Source organism: Phocoena phocoena, chromosome 13 (genome assembly GCF_963924675.1).
Source record: "Phocoena phocoena chromosome 13, mPhoPho1.1, whole genome shotgun sequence".
In the NCBI taxonomy this organism is placed as follows: domain Eukaryota; kingdom Metazoa; phylum Chordata; class Mammalia; order Artiodactyla; family Phocoenidae; genus Phocoena; species Phocoena phocoena.
In genome coordinates this window covers 87,604,341-87,626,409 of record NC_089231.1, presented here as the reverse complement: position 1 = coordinate 87,626,409, position 22,069 = coordinate 87,604,341, and the positions used below count along the sequence as shown (strand labels likewise).

The 22,069-nt window shown below is 43.6% G+C and overlaps 1 protein-coding gene and 1 pseudogene across 1 annotated transcript in view; both read left to right on the top strand.

The window, feature by feature from the left end:
- The window catches only part of TMEM132D (transmembrane protein 132D), a 644,149-nt gene that overhangs the window by 449,219 nt on the left and 172,861 nt on the right, over positions 1–22,069 (top strand). The gene's annotated exons all lie outside the window — the stretch shown is intronic.
- On the top strand, positions 21,476–21,804 carry LOC136133267 (cytochrome c oxidase subunit 6A1, mitochondrial pseudogene; annotated as a pseudogene).

Genomic DNA, 22,069 nt, shown 5'->3' with positions numbered 1-22,069 from the left:
TAGAACCCTCAGGACTTAAATCTTCTGGCTCATCTGCCTTCCCTGAATTATCTCCTGCCAACTCTGTGATTGTTATCAAACTGTGTCCCCTTCCCGTTTGTACACCTGGCAGAAGGCATGGCACAACTCATAGTAGAAGCCCAGAGAACAGTCTTACCACCCACTGGAATACATACGGGTCTGTGGAATAGGGTCACACTGGCTGCTTCATCCCGCATCACTTGGGAACTTAGCACAGGTCGTTGGCCATGACAGTCACCTTCTGAGATCAGAACTTGAGAAAAGGCTCCCAAATTATGGTGGGAAACTGTCTTTTCTGGCTCCAATAATGAAGTTTCTTTTGTAATTTTTGGCATGAAAGCAGATTCTTGGCTCCTTTTTCTTTGACTTTTCGTGATACCCTTTTCCTGTGTCAGCCTGTTAATTAATATGCCAGATACTCTCTGTTGTTTTCCTCAAGACTTTTTGAAAATTCAGTCACACGGAATAGCACAGCACTGCTTTCATTTTTACACTTTCTCAACCAAGTGCAAATTAAGATGCTGCAACAGGCTTTGAGAAAAATCTCTGCTCCAAGACGCACTCTTACTTTGTGTTTCTGTTGAGTCACCGTGACCCCCCTAAACTGCATCAGTAATAATGACACCAGGTACCTACTGTTTATTATGTACCAGGTATGGCTCTAGGTACCTCCTTATAGGGGTTAACTCATTCAGTTCTAACAGAGACCCGTTGATACTGGTACTACTCTTATCCCCATGTCACAGATGGATGGAAGCACAACGTGTTTGAAGAATGGCCCCGAGTGATTTAGCTGAGAAGCTGAGCTGGAAGAAGATTCTAGACTGACGAGCTCCAGAGTCTGTGCTCGCAACCCGTGCACTGCACTGTGAAAACAAAGTTAGGTGAAAAGAGTTAAGCCCGTTGATCAGCTCAGTGTGCAAAAAGATCTTTGGAAAATGCGAATGCAAGAAAGCACTCTCATACAAGTATGAAATTGAGAAGTCGTACTGAAATAGGAAAAGTCATCTGAAAATGAATTGTTTATTACGAATAAAGCCACAGCCTTTTCTTTTCAGCCCACTCGGCTGCCTTTGATGCTCCCTAATGAGCTGCCCTCTCCAGAGGTGATTTATAATGAGACAGCGGCGGCTGCAGCTCAGGGCTTTTAAAGGTACATGGTACAAACAAAACAAATCAGGAGGCTTACTGCTATTGTTGTCTGTTGTGTGGTCATTACAGCCCCAGAGACTGGACAACCAACTGCTCTCAGTGAACAAATGCTCATAACGTAACTCATTTTGTAGACACTACAGAAAGGCAGTCCATTCACAAAACATTCGCTGAGTTCCCTCTACGTGCCGGGCATTGACCTTTGTGTGGAGGGGATAACAGAGCTCGTATCCCGCTCAGGGGAGGTGGCTGGTAAATAAGTAAAAATGTACCATAAGATCCAGCAATCCCACTCCTGGGCATATATCCAGAGAAAACTCTAATTTGAAAAGATCCATGCACCCCTATGTGCATAGCAGCACTGTTCACAACAGCCAAGACACGGAAGCGACCTGAATGTCCATCGACAGAGGAATGGATAAAGAAGACGTGGCACATGTATACAGTGGAATATTACTCAGCCATAAAAAGAATGAAATAATGCCATCTGCAGCAACATGGGTGGACCTAGAGATGATCATATGAAGTGAAATAAGTCAGACAGAGAAAGACAAATATCAAATATCACTGATATGTGGAATCTAAAAAAAAATGACGCAAATGAGCTTATTTACAAAACTGAAACAGACTCACAGACATAGAAAGCAAACTTATGGTTACCAAAGGGGAAAGGGAGGGGAATAAATTAGGGGTTTGGGATTAACAGATACACACTACTACATATAAAACAGATAAACGACAAGCACCTACGATGCAGCACGGGGAACTATATTCCATATCTTGTAATAACCTATAATGGAAAAGAATCTGAATATGTGTATAGAGCAGTCATGTTGCTCCACACCTGAAACTAACACAACTTTGTAAATCAAGTATAGTTTAATTTAAAAAAAAAATAATTGAGCAGAGATGGATTCAGAACTGACTTATGCTTGGAAGAAGATAGAACAGGATGTTGAGAAGAACGGGGACGGGCTGGGCGAGCTCTTTGAGACGGAGTCATCTCTGCAGAGGTGGCATTTGAGCTGCGAAGAAGGATCCAGCTTGGGGAGATCCAAGAAGAGCTGGCTTTGCAGACAGAAGGAGAAGTGGATGCCAAAGCAGGGCCAGCTCGATGTACCTTAGAATGGAGAACGTCCAGTGCAGCTGGGGAATAGTGAGATGGGGAGATGAGGTCAGAGCAGCCACAGTGTGTACAGTAGGACTCTGATTTACTGTGTTTAAATCTCATCTGATTCATGATCTATTTTTAAAATATCACACCGAACACTAAGGGAAGAACAAATTGGGGCGGGGGGGGCAACAATGGAAATGGAAAGACCATACTGGAGGCTAATTTAATGGTCCAAGGGGAAAGAGATGAGAACTTGGGTTAGGATGATGGTGATATTGAAGACAAATGGAAGGTCTCGGGATGTCCTTTCTAAGTATAGCCGTCAGAACCTGCTTATAGACAAGGGGCGTGTTTGCACGGGGGAGATGAAAGAGCCTAGACTAGACGGTACAGTCCAGTAGGACTCTCTGAGGTGATGCAAATGCTCTAAAATCTGAACCTTCCAATGTGGCGGCCATTGCCACGTGGGGTTATTGAGCTCTGGAAGGGTGGCTAATATCTCGGAGGAACTGAATTTTTATGTAATCGAATTAATTAAAATTTATATAGCCATATGAGCTGGTGGCTATCAGGTTGGGCGGTACAGTGCTAAGGTTTTGGCTTGGGAAGCTGAGGGTGCTGTCATGCTGTTTTCTGAGGTGGTGGTCTGCACGTTCGCCACGTGGTCTGTGGACCCGCACTCCCTCTTCTGCACCCTGAGCTATGCCCCTGGAGTCTTTCCTGTATGGATTGCCTCCAGTGAGCTGCTTTGTCCACTGGATTCCGGTTGGGTCCAGCCAGTGGAGGGCAATGGAAGATCAGATATTGGGTGAAGAGAAAGGTTGGGTTTTGCGTCCCCCTACCTCCTTCCCTGATGGGCCACAGTCTCTCAGTGGCTGTGTTGCTCTGCCAATGGCATCAGCTCCTGTCAATCAACATTCTGGATAAGGGACAGGGTCAGTACAAGTTGTGGGGTTTGTGTTGCAAATACAAGCATCTGTGTCCATATGCACCGATCGTTGTTGTATTCACACTTCTTCTACGATTAGGTGAAAGTATCTGATGCACCATTATGTCTTATTGTATAGTTCCTGCCCCCAAATGCATGCATGGAAATACATATTATTTTATTATAAACGATTCGCTTTTATTTCTCCTTTTATAATTCAGTTAAGACATTATATTGATTTTTTTGAAGCATGTGTGCTGATAGATTATATTCACTATGGTTCTTATTTCGGGATAATAACAAATAAAATACTTCATTTGTTATATAAAAGGAGCAATAGCTCAAATAGGGCTGAAAACAATGGCGTTGGCAAGTGTTTTCTGTGAGGGCACGGGTAGTAAATATTTTCAGGTTTGCAGGCCATACGGTCTGTGTTACAGCAAGGCAACCCCACTCTTGTAGCTCAGAAGCAGCCATAACACAGAAGCACATGGGTGTGGCTGAGTTCCAGTAGAACTATTTCTGGGTGCTGAAATTTGAATTTTATGTAATGTACATGTGTCACCAAAAAAAGTATGCTTCTCTTGATTTTTTTCCAAATGTAAAAACTATTTTTTTCTCCCAAATATAAAAACTGCTCTTAGCTGCAGGCTGTACAAAAACTACAGCTCGCAGGCCATAATTTGCCCATCCCTGGTCTAATGTAGACATAGCCTCTTCTTACCTTTGTCTCAGTTTCTCCTTCTGGGGTCCAGTCATGCTATAAAGCTTGACCTCCTTGCCTGAAGCCTTCCCTAAAAATAGAAACAAATTTAAAAGGTAACATTAGCATGAGAAATGTGTATTTTCTGCAGTAAAGAGGGATGCATTTCCCATCGTATTCCACTCTGTGGAGAGTTTCCACAAGATGCAGGCTAGCCAGAGCAGAGAGTCTGAGCCTTGATCCACATCTCAGGTTTGACAACTCAGCCCCATGCTTGTTAATTCCCCTCTTGACCAAACCCTTCTTGACACTTACAGTCAAATGAATGTCTCACATCTTTTCAGAGTCCTGGGAGGTCCCCCACCCTCAGGACGTTTATTCTTCTTAAAGCTGCCTCAGTATCCCTCATGCTGTTTGGTTAACATCATCATCTTCCTCTTTGGTGATATCCACTGGATGATCTAAAAATTTGTTGGCTGTACACCTTCCATTAACCTTTCAATTAACCTCATCATCAAAGAGTTGAACGTGGTACAGGAAGGAGAGAGGTGGTAATGGATTTACGAGCGCGCTTGCCACCGAATCTCAGAGCCGACAATTCCTTGCCTCTTGAATTATTTCTCAAAGCCTGGCTGTCTCCAAGACCTCTGCAATCTTGGCAGCAATTACCAGAAGGTGAAAACACCGCTCAGAAAGTGGGATTGCATGGACGATCCATAGGCTTTTCAGACATTTATGCCAACTTCCAAGCCACTGTTGTCTCTCCTATCTGTGAAATTTATCTTTCTCACGAGAGAGACCACCTAAACCCAGCTCAAAATTTTGGAAGATCTCAGGATCCACGTAATTTTGAGAGAACATCCAGCTCCACCTGGCTTATATGTCAGGGTCAGAGTTTGGCATTACATAGCATGTGGTCAGGGTCATGGTCCGTAAAATCCAACTTCATCAGACAAGCCTTCCCTGACCACCCTATCTAATGAGAATGTTCAATCACTCTGACCCCCTTATCTTCATTTTCTTTCTCGTCATGGTATTTCTTGATACCTAACATATCATAGATTGATTTTGTTTTGAGTTTGTTTGTTTGTTTTGTTTTGATTTTGATTTGAGTCTGCTTCCTGGAAATTCTCTCATCCATATTCCCATCCAGGAACCAGATTCATCCTCAGGCTGATTCCCTCTTGGTAGCAAAATGCTGAAGACTATACAGATTGCCCATGTTCATTTTTCCAAACCCAGGGGGAAGAGAAATGGTTCCTCAAAGAAATATCTATGGCTGTTAATGGGAGAGGAAAGAACTGGATGCTGGAAGGGGCACAAATGGATTCCACTGTGCCTCTTTATGTTGCCCAGTAGAGGTGAACTTTCATAGATTTTGCAGATTTGCTCTGCAAAGAAGCCTGCAAGCCCATTAGACAAGACTGAGAATTCAGATGTCCAGCCACATAGCTTCTACAAAACCTGGTGACTCCACTATCCAAAAGTATTGTCAAGACATGAGTGAAGCACTTGTTGTCTTTTTAGTAAGAACTCAAGACTTTAAAATGCAGATGCAGTTCTATTTTTAGTTTTCTAAGGAACCTCCATACTGTTCTCCATAGTGGCTGTATCAATTTACATTCCCATCAGCAGTGCAAGAGGGTTCCCTTTTCTCCACACCCTCTCTAGCATTTTGTTTGTAGATTTTTTGATGATGGCCATTCTGACCGGTGTGAGGTGATACCTCATTGTAGTTTTGATTTGCATTTCTCTAATGATTAGTGATGTTGAGCATCCTTTCCTGTGTTTGTTGGCCATCTGTATATCTTCTCTGGAGAAATGTCTGTTTAGGTCTTCTGCCCATTTTTGGATTGGGATATTTGTTTTTTTTGATATTGAGCTGCATGAGCTGCTTGTATATTTTGGAGATTAATCCTTTGTCAGTTGCTTCATCTGCAAATATTTTCTCCCATTCTGAAGGTTGTCTTTTCGTCTTTTTTACGGTTTCCTTTGCTGTGCAAAAGCTTTTAAGTTTCATTAGGTCCCATTTGTTTATTTTTGTTTTTATTTCCATTTTTCTAGGAGGTGCGTCACAAAGGATCTTGCTGTGATTTATATGTCATAGAGTGTTCTGCCTATGTTTTCCTCTAAGGGTTTTATAGTGTCTGGCCTTACATTTAGGTCTTTAATCCATTTTGAGTTTATTTTTGTGTATTGTGTCAAGAAGTGTTCTAATTTCATCCTTTTACATGTAGCTGTCCAATTTCTTATTGAAGAGGCTGTCTTTTCTCCATTGTATATATATTCTTTCCTCCTTTATCAAAGATACGGTGACCATATGTGCGTGGGTTTATCTCTGGGCTTTCTATCCTGTTCCATTGATCTATATTTCTGTTTTTGTGCCAGTACCATACTGTCTTGATTACTGTAGCTTTGTAATATAGTCTGAAGTCAGGGAGCCTGATTCCTCCAGCTCTGTTTTTCTTTCTCAAGATTGCTTTGGCTCTTCGGGGTCTTTTGTGTTGCCATACAAATTGTGAGATTTTTTGTTCTAGTTCTGTGAAAAATGCCATTGTTGGTTTGATAGGGATTGCACTGAATCTGTAGATTGCTTTGGGTAGTAGAGTCATTTTCACAATGTTGATTCTTCCAATCCAAGAACATGGTATATCTCTCCATCTGTTCGTATCATCTTTAATTTCTTCCATCAGTGTCTTATAGTTTTCTGCATACAGGTCTTTTGTCCCCTTAGGTAGGTTTATTCTTAGGTATTTTATTCTTTTTGAAGAACCTAGGGGCAGGACAGGGATAAAAATGCAGATGTAGAGAACGGACTTGAGGACCTGGGGAGAGGGAAGTGTAAGCTGGGACGAAGTGAGAGTGGCATGGACATATATACACTACCAAATATAAAATAGATAGCTAGTGGGAAGCAGCCGCATAGCACAGGGAGATCAGCTCGGTGCTTTGTGACCACCTAGAGGGGTGGGATAGGGAGGGTGGGAGGGAGACGCAAGAGGGAGGGGATATGGGGATATATGTATACGCATAGCTGATTCACTTTGTTATAAAGCAGCAACGAACACACCACTGTAAAGCAATTATACTCCAATAACAATGTTTAAAAAAATTTTTTTAATGCAGATGTCACGTAATAGAACAGCATGTGAAAAACAGCCCCAAATAAGAGAGTCTCCAGGGAACCTTATTTTCTTTCTTTTAGACCATGTTTGTCTTAGATAAGAAGCCATTCAGCATTCACCAGTGTTGGCTGTAAAGCATACGGGAAAGCGGAGAAATCTCATTTCATACAAAACATGAAAAATCTAAATACAGACATGTTGGTAATTGCGTGGCAGAGTCATAATGAGAAAAAATATATTAAACTTTTGGAAAATATTTTTCCAATAGCACATTAAAGTATGTGTTTTCACAAAGTAGTGGTTGTCTCATGTGGGACTGAAATATTTTCCCAGTCTTCTTTAACTCTGGGAAGTTATCAACAAAAAGCATTATTTTCTTGACAGATGCTAAGAACAGTGGAAATTTCAATAGACGCTGAAATTTGAGTTGGTGTAGAGTTAAAGAAAACTCCTTTTTAAGTAACAATTCCACAAGTTCTTTATTCATCTTTGTGTGACGGATGGTAAATGCAGAGTTAGAGCTTTACCATGTGGGCAAATAAGAAAAAAAAAAATCTGCCATCTCCGTTAGTATAAACCAGTCTTTTCAGTTGTGTGGCTCAGTTATCCCTTAAATGTAGCCTAAGCAAAAGTGATTGATTTATCCTTAAATGCAATTTCTCTTTTGCTTCAGAGAGGAGGTAATGAATGCAAATGCAGAAGACATCACTTCCCTACTCTTACTTTGGTGGAGGAGACTATCTTTTCCTCTTTTTCTCCCCTCCTCTTCTCTCTCCCCTATTCCTTTCTCTCCTCCTGTATTAGGGTTCTCCAGAGAAACAGAATCAATAGCAGATAGATAGATAGGGACATAGATATATCTATCTCTACATCTATATATATATATCTAGACAGAGAGACAGACAGACAGATGAGGAGGGATATATATTATATAATTATCTATTATTATTCTCCTTTTCTTAATGGTATGCTATATTATACTATATTAATATTACATTACAAACTAAGAAAAGGAAGAAATTTGTCCCTTTTTTCCCTCCCGGCGATGGGACGTCTCATCTCATCCTGTCCTGCTTTCAGACTGGGATTTGTACCAGCAGCTCCCCTGTTTCTCAGACCTTCAGACTCAGCCTGGACTTACGCTGCCAGCTCTCCTGGGCCTTTAGCTTGTGGGATACCTAAGGATCTTATTATGGAATTTATCAGGTGTCAGTGTGTTATCAGTTGAGACACTTTCAGAATGCAAGAAACAGGGGGCCCACTTCAAGCATGCAGACCCAACGAGCAGACTTCTCGTGCCACACTCTAAGGAGTTTCGAGGGGCAGTGTCTGGGGTGGCCAGTCCAGGTGCCAACCCTGTTTCGCTGTAATCCTCTCAGTCCTGCTCGGCTGTTGCAGGATCCTGTCCTCCACACTCCCTTCGTGGTTATCACCAAACCACTGGAGCGAAGGGATCCAGCCACAGAAAGAACAGCTGTCCTCCAACTATCAAACGGAAGTCCTTCCTCTTGGTCAGCTCATTCCAGATTAAGCCATCACCTGCCCCTAAACAGTCACCAGATACCCTGAAAAGTCTGAGGCTGGCTTCCTAAACTCATCATAGCCGAGGGGATAGTATTGACATGCTCGGTTAAGAGGGCAGGTAGTGTCAGCATTCTCCGAATCCACAGGCTGTAAGTGAGGATGGATATTTGAATAAAACCAGGTTTCTGATAGTAAGGAGGGAAGAAAGAATGGAAGCATGAAATTACATGACAGTTGCCTAGAGAATCCCTGGCAGAAAAATACAGGACAGATATGATTGCATAGGGTTTTGGGTGAAAGGAGTTAATTACCTTTCCATATCACGTACAAAACGAACCTTAAAACCTCCAACAAAAACAGTCAAACACTTCCTATAGAAAAGGTGATTGAAAACTCAAAATAACAGACATGTGAAGAAAGAACCCCTCCTTCATTAGCAAAACACACCTGTGTACAGTAGGAAACAAATTACTTCCCACCTTCGGAATATCACCAACGGTACCGTGGTCCTTACTGAAGCCAACATATTGGCCCTGCTATAGCTCATCGTCCATAGCTGATCTGAAATGCTTGGTGATATTAAAAGCTGAAGATTGAGTGTCAGCCAGGGTTTAAAGCCTTGAAGTGTGTTTTTTTTATAACCTGTGAATTTCCCACTAAAAGAGATTTTAACAAACATGAAACAGAGTAATCGGACAATCTGAAACTCAAGTCCAAACTAATTCTAATCACATTTTCCGAAAGAATCAGCCCTCTCCTTCAGAATCCGTTTAATTCTCGGTGGCTCGCCGGTGGTGAGTCTTTGGTTGATTAATTCATCTAAGGCTAGATTGTGTCTGTCTGTTAATTTCTCTGTTTGGAATGTGTTCACAAAGCTTGGTGTTCATCCCCAAGGCCGTAGCAAGTGCGTGTGTATCCATTTTTCTACTAATAGAATGATCGTATGTGTCAGAGAGTATCATGGCTAGATCAGAAAAGATGGAATAAGTTACTCTGTAAGCTTTTTTAATTGTAAAAACATGAGAAATATTAACAGTAACAGGGAGAAGGGACTTTTTTTATGCCTCGTCTAAAAAGGCAGCTGTACCATAAAGCAGCAGAACGACGGCCCTGCAGCAGAATTCTTCAGAATTACTACCTGAGGGATGTAGTACTTACAGTTCAAAGTGATGTTTTTAACAGAACTTATTTTTCTTAAACGTGTCAGCAGCAAACTGTGGGACAGGAAGCATTTAATCTGCTCCTGTGTTCCATGCAGGTCTGTTTGCCTGACATTTTAAAATGGAAATGGAGGCTATCAGTCCTTATGAATTTGTAGTTATATGCAAGTCTAATAAGATAACATATGGAAAAGCAATGGAGTAATTAAGAAAAGGATTTTACTAAGCATGTTACCAGAGATCCGAGAGTTCTATCCATAAATCTCGCCTTTCTCCACTTTGAAAATATGTGTGACTAGCCAGTTAATTCTTTGAACGGATATAAGCGGGTTAGGTATTACCTACCTCTTACTGTGTATAACGGATTCATCTTTTAAAAACATAGGAAAAGTTTGAACTCATTTCCGAGATACAAGACAGGTGGCAAAGTTAACCTCCCGGTCTGTGAATCCAGGTAGAGTGATGGAACCCAGGGCCCATGTCTTACTAGAAAATTCTGTCCTTAATTGAAAGAAATTCCCTTTGTGGTAATGAAGTTGGGGACTCATAATAAGCATACATTACTGAGAAAAGGGCTCAATCCTGCAAAAGAAAGAGACTGTCTCATTTATTGATTATCTAGGGAGTTCTTGTGTTTTGTTACCTGACTCACCAGGTAGGCTCTTTATAGAACTTCTTATTGAAGCTTCACAAAAACACGAGAGGCATCATGGCCATTCTTCAGATGGGAAAACTGAGACTCATGGAAAGACAATAAGCTACTGAAAGTCACACGGCTAGAAAGAGTCCGGTACTTGTTAACCAGCAGGGTTTAAGTGTGGAACTGTGCCAGAAAGAACATGCAGAAGCGTCAGTTGCCCTCTGAACAGAGATGCAGGACATAAGGCACATCTATGTGCCTAGAGATGAGCAAACGTACAACATCAGTCCCACACATGAACGGATGGTAAAGGTGTACTTCATGCAGTGACCCTGTATACATTCATCTTCAAACTGGAAGTCGAAGAAGCAGAGCTATGGTATGACTAAGTGGTAGATGGATGATGTTAGGAGCTTTCTAAATGACAGGAGAAAATAAACGAGACTCCCAAGAAATAAAACCCGTGTCGCTGTCACCTCTTCTCATAGTAACTTTGGCAAGTTTCTGTCTTCCTATCTCCCTTTTCTTATCTATGAAATACTGCCTCATTGAGCCCATCCATTGAATAGAATTCTTTGCATTTTGTTAGATCAGTGGTGATATGTTTCACAACAGCGTACGAATTTTCCATGTTATGATGGAATTTCCTCTACAGCACTCCCCGCTAGGGAACTGTATAGGCTCTTATGGATCTTCTCTGGGTATAGAGAATAATGCACTACCTCTTAGGGAAACCCACACCATAGACAAAATAGGTAAAGGTAAAGATATGGGTAAAATATGGATGTGAATATGAATGATAGAGATAATTTAGCTATAGGTGACATATACATAAAGACAGAGAGAGAGAGAGAGAGAGTGAGATTTGTAATGTTCAACATCTAGTGGATGGCATCTCTGCCATTTCACTACGCACTCAGGCCATCTTTGATACCCCTCTGTCCCGTATCCTTATATTCAACCCAGTACCAAGAACTTTTGATTTTACCTCCTAATTCCAAACCCATCCTTCTCTTCCATATCCACTGCCACTATCGTAGTTCAAATTATCTTCATTTCCAGTCATAACATATGTTTCATCCACTCTTAATCCCTCTGCATTCTGCTCTCTACATGGCAGACAGTAATCCTTTAGAAATTCAGCTTTGATGATGTTACTACCTTCCGTTTGAAACATGCGAATGACATGACGTATTGCTCTGGGAAGAGACACCAGAATGCTTAACATGGCACGTGAAGCCTACTTACTGTCTGTGATCTACCCCTTGCCTACCTTTCCAGCCTCTTCTAGCATCATCGTCTTTTACAGGAGAGCTGAAAAGTGTCGTTTTCCCTGCCTGAGGAGTTGGCAAATCCAGTCTTTCTCCAGTTTAAATGTCTCTCAGTTCTTTCAACTGTTATCACTGTCTAACTAAGCCGGGCATTCTTCCCTAAATACCCTTGGGTTGGTTAGTATCCTTGGAGATGACAGTTTCTCTTCTTTTCAGCATTCAATTTTCCATGAGTCTCAGTTTTGATCCCAAAGTGAATTTTTAGTCCTGGAACTGAAAATAGTATTCAGGGCATGAACCGACAAGAAGAGAGTGGAGCTGGGCTTTAACATCTTATCTGGGGCAACATATTCCCCCGAATGCCGGCCAGTTTGCCATGACCCTTCTTGGGAGGCTGCGTGGCATTGTCGACTCTCAATTACATAGATCTCTGCTCTTGTCACACGCGGGTCCTCAGCTGCATCTTATCACTGATTGTTCTGGTTCAGTGAGGGTTTGGGGCCAGGAAGCTAATCTCGTTGGATGCAGTCCATTGTCATTCCAGCTCCTTGAAATATTTTAGGATCCTGAATCTGTAATGGAGCATTTTGATGATACATCCCAGCTTGATGTCATGTGTGACTGTAATTAGCATCCTGTCAGTGTCCGCATTCGATTCATTAGGAATTCTGAAGAGAACGTGGATGAGGACAGCACCCTCTGTGGAATTCCAAAGCTTCTGAGATGAACACACATACATGCCGGCTTTTCTTCCGAACTCATGGGCTACTTTCTTGAACCCCTTTTCTCATTCCTTCTCATCTACCCACCTGTTCTGCTCCAGGGAAGTCCTTAGAGTTCCTTTCTGCCAAATCTAATCCTTTGGTGATGGCATCCTTTCTTGTGATGTTAAATATCATCTAGTCACTGATAATTCCACCATGTATGTCTCTAGCCTGGAATTCTCCCCTGAACTCCAGTTTCCACAACTACTCTTGGCTGTTCAGTAGGCGTTTCACACTAGCATGTCCTAAACCAAACCTCTGATCTTCACCCTGCAAACGTATTCCTTCTGGAAATGTCCCCATTTCAGTCAGTGGTAATTCCATCGTTCCAGTTGCTCTGACCCGAACTATGGCATCCTTCACTCTCAGACCTCACATCCAGTCTCTCGGTTGGTCCCAGAAGTTCTACCTTCACAATAAATCCAGAACCTGATCATATATCCGGCTAATACTCCGGAACAAGACGTCAGCGGACACGCCATCTTTCACTTCATCTTCAGTTCATTGTCTGGTTCCTCAAACTGTAAGTCCACGGGGGCAGGAATTTGTGTGTGTTTTCTTGCGTGTTTATTCTTAGTATCTAAAACAGTTCGTAGGACACAGTAAGTGTTCAAAAATGTCCCAGATGAATAAATCGTAGACGCCCCCTCATTCAGATTTGTATCACTTCCCACCGTCCACAATAACACGACGAGATAGTCTATCACTGTCTGGCCAATATCCCAGATACAACATGTCTACCATATTCTAAAAATTAATTAAAAATTTTCCCTAAACCTTTTCTTCTCATGTTTTCAGCCTGAAATCTGTTCTCAAACCAATAACCTAAGAGTTGTCCGTGGTACTGACTTTTCGTACCCTACGTGCCGACCAATAACCCTGTTAGTCTTGTCTCCAAAGTGTATCCTTGAGTTTGATCTCTTCTGCTATTCCCCAAGTTCAAGACACTTTAATTTCTTGCCCTAACGACATGGTCTCCTGTCCTCTACTTTTGCCAGACCCCCACTCCCACCTGATCCATTTTCCCCAGTAGCAGCTGGGAGATCTTTCCGAAACACCAGGCACCTACCCGTCCTTTCTGCCTAAGATCATTGCATCCAATTCCATCCACACTTACAGCAACGTTCAAAGTTCTTACAAAGACTCAAAGACCCCTTCATTGTCTGGTCCCAACCTAGCTCTTTGACCTCATTCCCTAAAACCAACTCCCTTGCTGGTAAGCTTCACACTCCCATCCTTTGGTGTTCCTGAAACTTTCCCTGACCGCAGGGTGTTTGCACTGGCTCTTCCCCTGCCTGGAGGTCTCTTCCACAAGCATGTCTCACAGCTGACTCATCACTTGTCCTGTCCTTCTGTATAAGTTTTCTTCAGTCAGTGAAGAAATCAGTGTTGTACCCACCACCATCAAGACATGTTTATTCCATCACATGGCTCACCTGCTTTGATTTACCTTTAATTATGGGAACTTATCCTCCTTATTTTTACGTGTCCTTGCGAGTATTTTTCCCCACTAGATTTTAGACTTGAACACAGGGAGCTTGTCCACCTTGATGGATGCAGTATCCACACACCTAGAACATGAACTGGTACATAGTAGGGGCCCCAAATACTTGCTGGATGATTACACGATGGTGCATGTAAGATCCAGCCAATTAATAACGGAGGTTATTCAGACATGACATGCCCTTATGAAGCCGTAGCATCTTCTAGGGAGCGGTAGCTCGTTGTTAAAGTATGCATGATATTTTTAACAACCTTTTCTGCACCCCTGTGTTGATATCAGGCTTACTGATCTGCAGCTTTCATAACCGGCTTTCTGTCCTGTGTCCGTTTTTGTTCATTGGAAATTATTCTGGGGCCTCTCTGTCTGTATATGGTTCCTCACAGGTTCAGTAAAAACACTACAGAGTCTGTCTGTCCCTCGGAGTGATACACCCAATTCTGGAGGCTTGCTCGCGCTTAAAAAGGCTCGGTGATGGCTTGCAAATTACTCACCCAACGTGGGTCTAATTCCTTCTTAACCGCTCTCACTTCTGCTCTGATGACTTTCTGACAATGGAATCGAAGCAGAAATGGAAATGAGGTGTTTCGGTAGCTGATACCATTTTCCAGAAGCCTTCCTTTTCCTGGGTGTTTGTGCCTGGAACCTTCTTTGTGCTAGGGCACACCCGTTTGCTTTGCCATCCTGTTGCATATTCTGCCTTAAAGGACTTCAAGAGCCTCTGGATTGCAGCCAGATCTGGCCAGAGAGAAGCCTCTGGAAGCCCCAGCAGGAGGCCAGAGGGCAGCAATGGAGGGAGGCGGAGCTTCTTGCCTCCTGGCTGTCTCTCTGCGTGTTCCGCGCGGGGCGGTCCCTCTGCCAAACCTCACTGCTCCTTCCAGCAGCGTCCCTCCTCCCCCAAGGGTCGGCAACAGCAGGGCAGGTGCTGGCTCCCGGTTACTGACGCTTTCTCTATGGTCCCTCTGTGTCGCCACCTTCCTAAATTAACCCTTATCCACCTGCCCTCCTGTTTTCTGTGGGGACCCTGACTGATGCTCTAGGAATCCTCCCTCAAGGAGATTGGGACTGACATATATGCACCACTATGTATAAAATAGACAACTAATGACAGCCTACTGTAGAGCACAGGGAACTCTGTTCGATGTTCTGTGGCAGCCTGGATGGGAGGGGAGTTTGGGGAAGAATGGATACATGTGCACGTGTGGCTGAGTCGCTTTGCTGCGTACCTGAAACTGTCACAACCTTGTTAATCGGCTGTAGTCCAACAGAAAATAAAAAGTTAAACAAAAAGAAAAAAGAGTGGATATATGTATACGTATGACTGATGCACTTTGCTGTACAGCAAGAAGCTAATGCATTGTAAAGCAACCGTACTCCAATAAAAATTAAAGTTAAAAAAAGACCCACTTCTCACCACAGCCCCCCAGCTGTCCCTTCCCTGGCCCAACTTAGACCTTCAGACGTTTTTGGCTTTCCTTCCTCTAGCAGTCATTTGCCTTTGTGAAATCAGAATTTCAGTTTTCCCCCTTGGTCAGACCTCATCTAGATTTTCTGTCCGTAGAACTGTTTTTTCTTTTCTCAGAACTTTTAGAAATCCGGCTTCCTTCTGTGACCCTGCTTGGTGACAAGTGACTTTTTCCCACTGACCACTTCCAACTCAGCCAGGTGTCTCGTGGGAATGTTCCAGGTGTAAAGAGTGACTCAGTTCTAGCTTTTATAGGCTGCTTTCTTAGAGTTTTCTGAGCTCTAGCTTCACTTCTCTCTTTTTTTCCAGGATTCCCTTTTACGTGATTTGACCGCCTCTTAACCTCCAGTGAGCTTGGAGTGCCCTGTGTTTCTTTTTCCAATAAGAGCTTCACTGAGCACATCTTAATGGTTCAGACTGTAAGACTCCTAGCGCTCCTAATGTGCGGGGGCCAGTTAGCAAATAGGGACAGTGAAGGTCAGAGTTCACGGGTTCTGCACCAAGCCCAGCTCTGCCCTACGTGGTCAGGCTGGGAGCCCTTCTGAAACCAGACTGCAGGTTGGACCACCACCTACAGAGCATCTCTAACCATGTGTCACCCCAGTCCCAATCCTACTTTCATCCCTGCGGACGCCACCCACGTTCCTGTGTGGAGAGAGATCGAGCCAGAAATATATTAAGGAGACAGACCCCAGAGGGCTGTAAAGACAAGTCTTGGAACAAAAGCCACTGAGATAATTTGGTGCCTAATTGTGGTAAAGTCACTGCTGAACTAGTAATTAAATAGGCGACTGGACGGTTTACCACCTATTAAACCTCTGGGTTTAATAACAGCAACATGTCACCAGCAACCATAAAAAGAACGTTAAGACTCAACTTTCACAGAGAACCAGAGGGAACATAGGGTGGAGGACCCAGGTGGAGTTCACTCTTTTTTTTTTCTTTTCTTTTTCTTTTTGGCTGTGTTGGGTCTTCGTCGCAGTGCATAGGCTTCTCATTGCGGTGGCTTCTCTTGTTGCGGAGCATGGGCTCTAGGCGCGCAGACTTCAGTAGTTGTGGCACGTGGACTCAGTAGTTGTGGCTCGCGGGCTCTAGAGCGCAGGCTCAGTAGTTGTGGCGCACGGGCTCAGTAGTTGTGGCTCGCGGGCTCTAGAGCACAGGCTAAGTAGCTGTGGCGCACGGGCTTAGTTGCTCCGCGGCATGTGGGATCTTCCCAGACCGGGGCTCGAACCTGTGCCTCCTGCATTGGCGGGCGGATTCTTAACCGCTGCGCCACCAGGGAAGCCCTGGAGTTCACTCTTTAGAGAAGATAGTGATGATGGCTTTTGCTCTTGACAGCCATACCACATAGCTGGCTGGTGAGTGTGTTTGTTCAGGAGGTTACACAGGTGACATAAAGAGAGGAAGGGTCGGCCTCCCTCCAATGAATGAGTAAACTGAGGCTCAGAAGAGCATCCCGTGCATCCTAAGGACTAACTCCTTGGCTCTCCTCTTACGTAAGCTACTTATCCTTACTTAATTTTCCTTACAGATTTTGACCGAAAGCTACCTACTTCCTTTCCAGCAACTACCTGCTTCCCTTATAAGAATGTCATTTAGATGAACATCTAAAACGGAGAATTAATCAATATCGACCTAGAGTCTGCTATTGACCCCGTCCTGGTAGGTGGAGACCACTTACCTAGGACATTCTCATTCCATCGAATATTCTCTGCACACGTGTAGCTGGGAATGCCCCAGAAAGAATGGCTGAATTATGACTGCTCTTTCTTTTCCTGCACTCTAGTTAATAAATCCATCTAAGTGGCATGGGCTGTTTATCGTGTTTTATTATTCATTTGAGAATTAACTAAGTGGCATTCTGCTCTTTCTGGAGAATTGTTTTATTTTGCAGCTGCAGTCAATTTACGATTTCTAAACAGGCAAGGGCTCGTTGATTATTTTCAAGGGAAATGATAGTCAGCAAGCCCTGCTTGTATTTTGATATGTTGGCCAAAGTGGGTTTTGTGACAGAGAGAAAATGGAAGGGAATTAATTAGTGAATCATCCTTTCGCGGATGGTTTACAAATGATTTACGTACTGTACCATGAAATCAAATTATATTACTTTTCCATAAAGAATCCCTTCTGGAGTTTTCCTCATTCGTTCAGTCATGCATATATTCTACAGATATGTACGTCTGTGTGTGTGCACGTGTCTTGAATATATTAGGTATAGTGTAAGGTTTGGTAAATAAAGCAGAGATAAATCCCACTCCCATGATGTTAGTGGTAAAGATGTAGGAAACAGATAATGAACAAGTAAATAAATAAGTGAGCATTGCACGTATCAGACAACATGCTTTAAAATATCAAACAGAATATAGTGATGAAGAATTAAGGATTGGAGAAGGGGGACACTTAGTTTGGAAAATCAGAGAAGGTCAGCCTTAAGGAGGTGGTGTTTAAACTGAGGCTTGCGGGATAGAGACATGTCAGTCCTACACAGCTCAGGAGATGTGGGCGCTGCAGACAGCAGGAACCTTCTACAGGTGGGGTCTAAGGCAAAAAAACAGCTCAAAGTGGCCAGGGTGGCCCGAGGGCAAAGAGTCAGAGAAAAGTGTCTCAAGATGAGCTTGAAAGGGCATCTGGGTTTTATTCCAAGTGCGGCGGTTAGAATTCGGGGGGTGTCGATTAGAAAGATTTTAAATATATATTTTATGGATTTTAAATACTTTGTGAGTGGAGATTGTATTGGAGGAGAGCAGCGATGCAGGCAGCAGGAGAATTTGCGGACTGCTTTACAGCATCCTGCAGGGAAACGATGGCAGAGGGAGGGGCAGCGAGAAGGGGGCGGAGTCAAGTTACCTGAGGTGACAGTGAGTCCCCTACATCCGAACCTTCAAGTTGCGAACTTTCAAAGATGGCGAGTGTGCGTGCGCATGTCCAGTCAGGTAAGTTAGTTCGTGTGTCTGGCGTACACTGTCGTGTGCTTTCATCCTCTGCAAGTATCTGTGCTCTTGTGTACTTTACTGTACGGTACTGTATAGAGTACAGCAGTACAGGACCTTTATTTCGAGCCCAGGATGTCCGGAAACAAGCGTAAAAGCAGCAGTGATGCAGCTGGTACTACTGTGCTTTTCAAGGTCCTGTGCTGTAAGATTAAACATGTTTTCTTTATTTTTTGTGTTTAATGTATCATTTGTGTGAAATGTATTGGAAACCTATTACAGTACAGTACCACGTAGCCGACTGTGTTAGCTGGGCACCTAGGCTGACTTTGTTGCACTTACGAACAAACTGGACTTAACGCGATCTCGGAACGGAGCTCATTCGGATGTAGGGGACGAGCTGTATAATAACGAGGGCTGTTGAGCCTTTTGCTGGTGGATGGTCATGGGGGCCTCGAGAGAGAGAAGAGGATCCCGATAAGTCTGTGTCTGATTTCAAATAAATGGAAATCAGGAGGCGTTGGCTGCGAACTGGAGAGGTGAAGAAGGGGGTGGCTTGATTTCAGGGAGAAATCCAAAAAAGTTTAGTTTTCGATATGTACATTTGGGGATGCTTGGGAAATAGGAAGAAGAGTTAAGGTTATGTTAAGGTTATGACCTTCCTATAAATCAGATGTTCACTGCCAAAAAGAATCTCTAGGCTTGAATTACCAACTAAGCACAGCATTGAAGCTTAAGCTGTGGTATCTCCACTGGTGTTTTTTGTTTTTTTAAAATAGCAGTAATAATAACAACAAGGGAGTCATTTGCTGAATGCCCGCTCTCTGTTAGGTGCATGGTAGGTGCTTTATAGCTGCTGTCATTTATAAAAATTATATCCTTTCCATGGTGTTTTTGAGTTTCTCTCTACTTCTAGAAGCTCTAAAATCTTTCTGCATTAATATACACTCCCATTTTCAAACTAGTAGCACTAATTTTAAAACAAGTTTAAATAGTACCTCTATGAATGTCACGCGTTGCATTTGGAATCGCTAAATTTGCTTAGGGAAAAAAATCCAGGGTAGTCTTTGCTCGGTGCCCTGTGTTGCTTCTTTATTTCAGATCTTGAAATACTTGAAGAAGCAGCCTGGGTTAAAGGCTCACCGAGTCCCCCAAAGCTACCTGTTTCCAGATTTACCTGTTGTCCATAAGCTGATCCTTAGGACCGCTTGTATTCCTACCTCTCCCTTGGCCTGTAGGATATGCTGATGGCCATATCTGCATCCCGCCTGTAGCAACTGGACGCTAAGATGGTGGTGGTCTGGACTGATACGCACTCCCCTGACCCTGGCGTTCTCATTATCACCCTCATTTTTCTCTGCACCGTGATTTCCTCAAGTCAGCACGTCCCAAACAGATGATCCATGGAACACTGGTGGCCTGAGTAGTATTGATTTTGTATTTTAAAAAATGCTTTGCCAGGGGTGTAAAATGCTGGGCTAACCAAAGCTAGCAGGATTCTCCACAGTAAGGCCACCCAGAACTGTAAATAACGATCCTTTTCTGCATGAGAGGAATTAAGATTTTCTTCACCATGGAATCCTATTTGCCAATGGATTTCTCCCAAATCACAGTGACCACCATATGTCATTGTTCAATGGAATGCAGTTTGGGATCTCTTAATTGGAAATATATTTCCAGTTTCTCTTTTGGAAAGAGATGAAACATAAGTAAACAAATTGAAAATGTAAAGGCGGGTAAATTACTGAAGGCTTGGTATGCTAACATTGGTTTTCAGACCTCTTTTCAGCTATGGAACGTCTCTACTGGGTCTCCCTGAAGAAGTTCTTTGATTTCTTTTTAATCTCTTTATCTGCTCAGGGGGACAATATTATCAAACTCTTGATTTTGAGTGGATGTTGTGAAAAGAGGCAGGACTGCATCACTTAGATGTGCTTTTTAGCTTTTGGTATCTGAGGTGTTATATAAATCCCAGGCCTTGTTTGTACTGTGGTTATAATAAGCGGTGTAACTTTTCTACTGGGTAACCCTGAGATAACATTGTCAGAGAAAAAGAAATGGCTGAACAGAACCACTTCTACGAGTTAAACCCATTCCCTGACAGCTGGCTCGTGGGTGAGTTGCTGAATTCTGAGATTTGAAGTGGCATTTACAGAAGACCTTATTTTGAGAAGGCACCACAGAAAATTATAACCAGTGTTATTTAACAGCTCTAATTATGATTTTTCCCCCTCTCTCTGCTTGTATCTACAGTTTGATCCAAATTAATATTTATTTATACTAATAATAGCCAAGCCAGATGGACTGCTCACTCTGTACCAAGCAGCGCCCACAAGGGCTTTGCATGAACTAACCCATTTAATCTTCATGATAACCTAGGCGGTGGGTGCTGTTAGTGTCCTCATTTTAACGATGGTGAGACTGAGGTTCAGAGAGGTTAAGAAACTGACCAGATTCTAACTCAGACGGTGTAGCTGCGAAGCTCACACTCCTATCGTGCTGTCTTTCATCAGCCTTGCAGTACATCGCAGAACTCTGTGTCCTCAGACGTCGATTCCTGCCCAATTCCTTCACCTTGACTTGGGGGCCCTCGGCCAAGCCTCAGGAATACGGTGACACTTGGACTCCGTGAAACTCACATCAAGCTTCCACTTCCCAGATATCAGCGATGCGTGCGGGCGTCCGCTGACGTTGATGAACAGCTCAGACTTAGAGCAATAGTGCTTTAGTTTCCGGTAATCTCTATGAAGCCATGCTTCCTCCAACTTTCTGGAGCACGTGCGAGTTTCTTGTTGACATGCCTTTGATCATTTTCGAATTCGATGCAGTATTTAGCAAGCTGTTAATATAAGCTCGCACCGTGCTTCCTGTTTGGGGTACAATGCTGAACCGGGCGGATAAGGCCTCTGCTGTCAGTTAAATTCCTTTCTAAGGAAGAGACCGGCACTGCCCGAGGGATACCGAAATCCGAACAGTTGAGAACGGTTTAGTTCGTGGTGGGTCCACGTAGTGTGGGTGTGGGAAGGTGCGGGCTTCTTCATAAGCACAGTTAGCCTTTAAGAGACCTGGATATCAAGAAGGGCTGGCAGTGTGAAGATCCGGGGTCCCAGGGCACCAGACAAAGAGAGCAGCAAGTTCTGACAACAAATGAGAAGACCCAGGTGATCCCGGTTGAAAATGGTGGCAGCAGCTGGATCCCGGGTTTCTGGGCCGCTGGGTCGTTCCCGGCTGCCGCTGAGTCGGCCTATGTCGAGTGGTGCCCACAGCGAGCAGGGCTCAGCTCGCATGTGGAAGGCCCTCACCTGCCTCGTGGCGCTGCCCAGGGTGGAGCAAGCATGCTGGATGTCTTCCTGAAGTCGCGCCACGGAGAGGAGGACAGACCGGAGGCGGTCGACTACCCCCGTCTCCGCATCAGGTCCAAGCCCTTTCCCTGGGAAGATGGTAACCATATCCTCGTCCATAACCCTCGTGTGAATCTGCTTCCAACTGGCTACGAAGATGAATAAAGAGAACCTGGACCACTACAGTGGGGACCACAGCACTAGTTTGGGCCATTACTCTGCACACATGGACCAGAAAAGTTAGGGGACCTTAAGCTCACCTTCTTGTGTCCGGTGATGACCGTTATACTTGGTATCTTCCATCCCTTTGCGTATGGCAGGAGATGGCTTAAATAAATAACTTACTCACGCGCTGAAAAACTAAAAAGACCCAGGTATGCTTGGGACACGAGGTCAGAGTGGGGGACTGTTACAAGATGACATGAGAGAG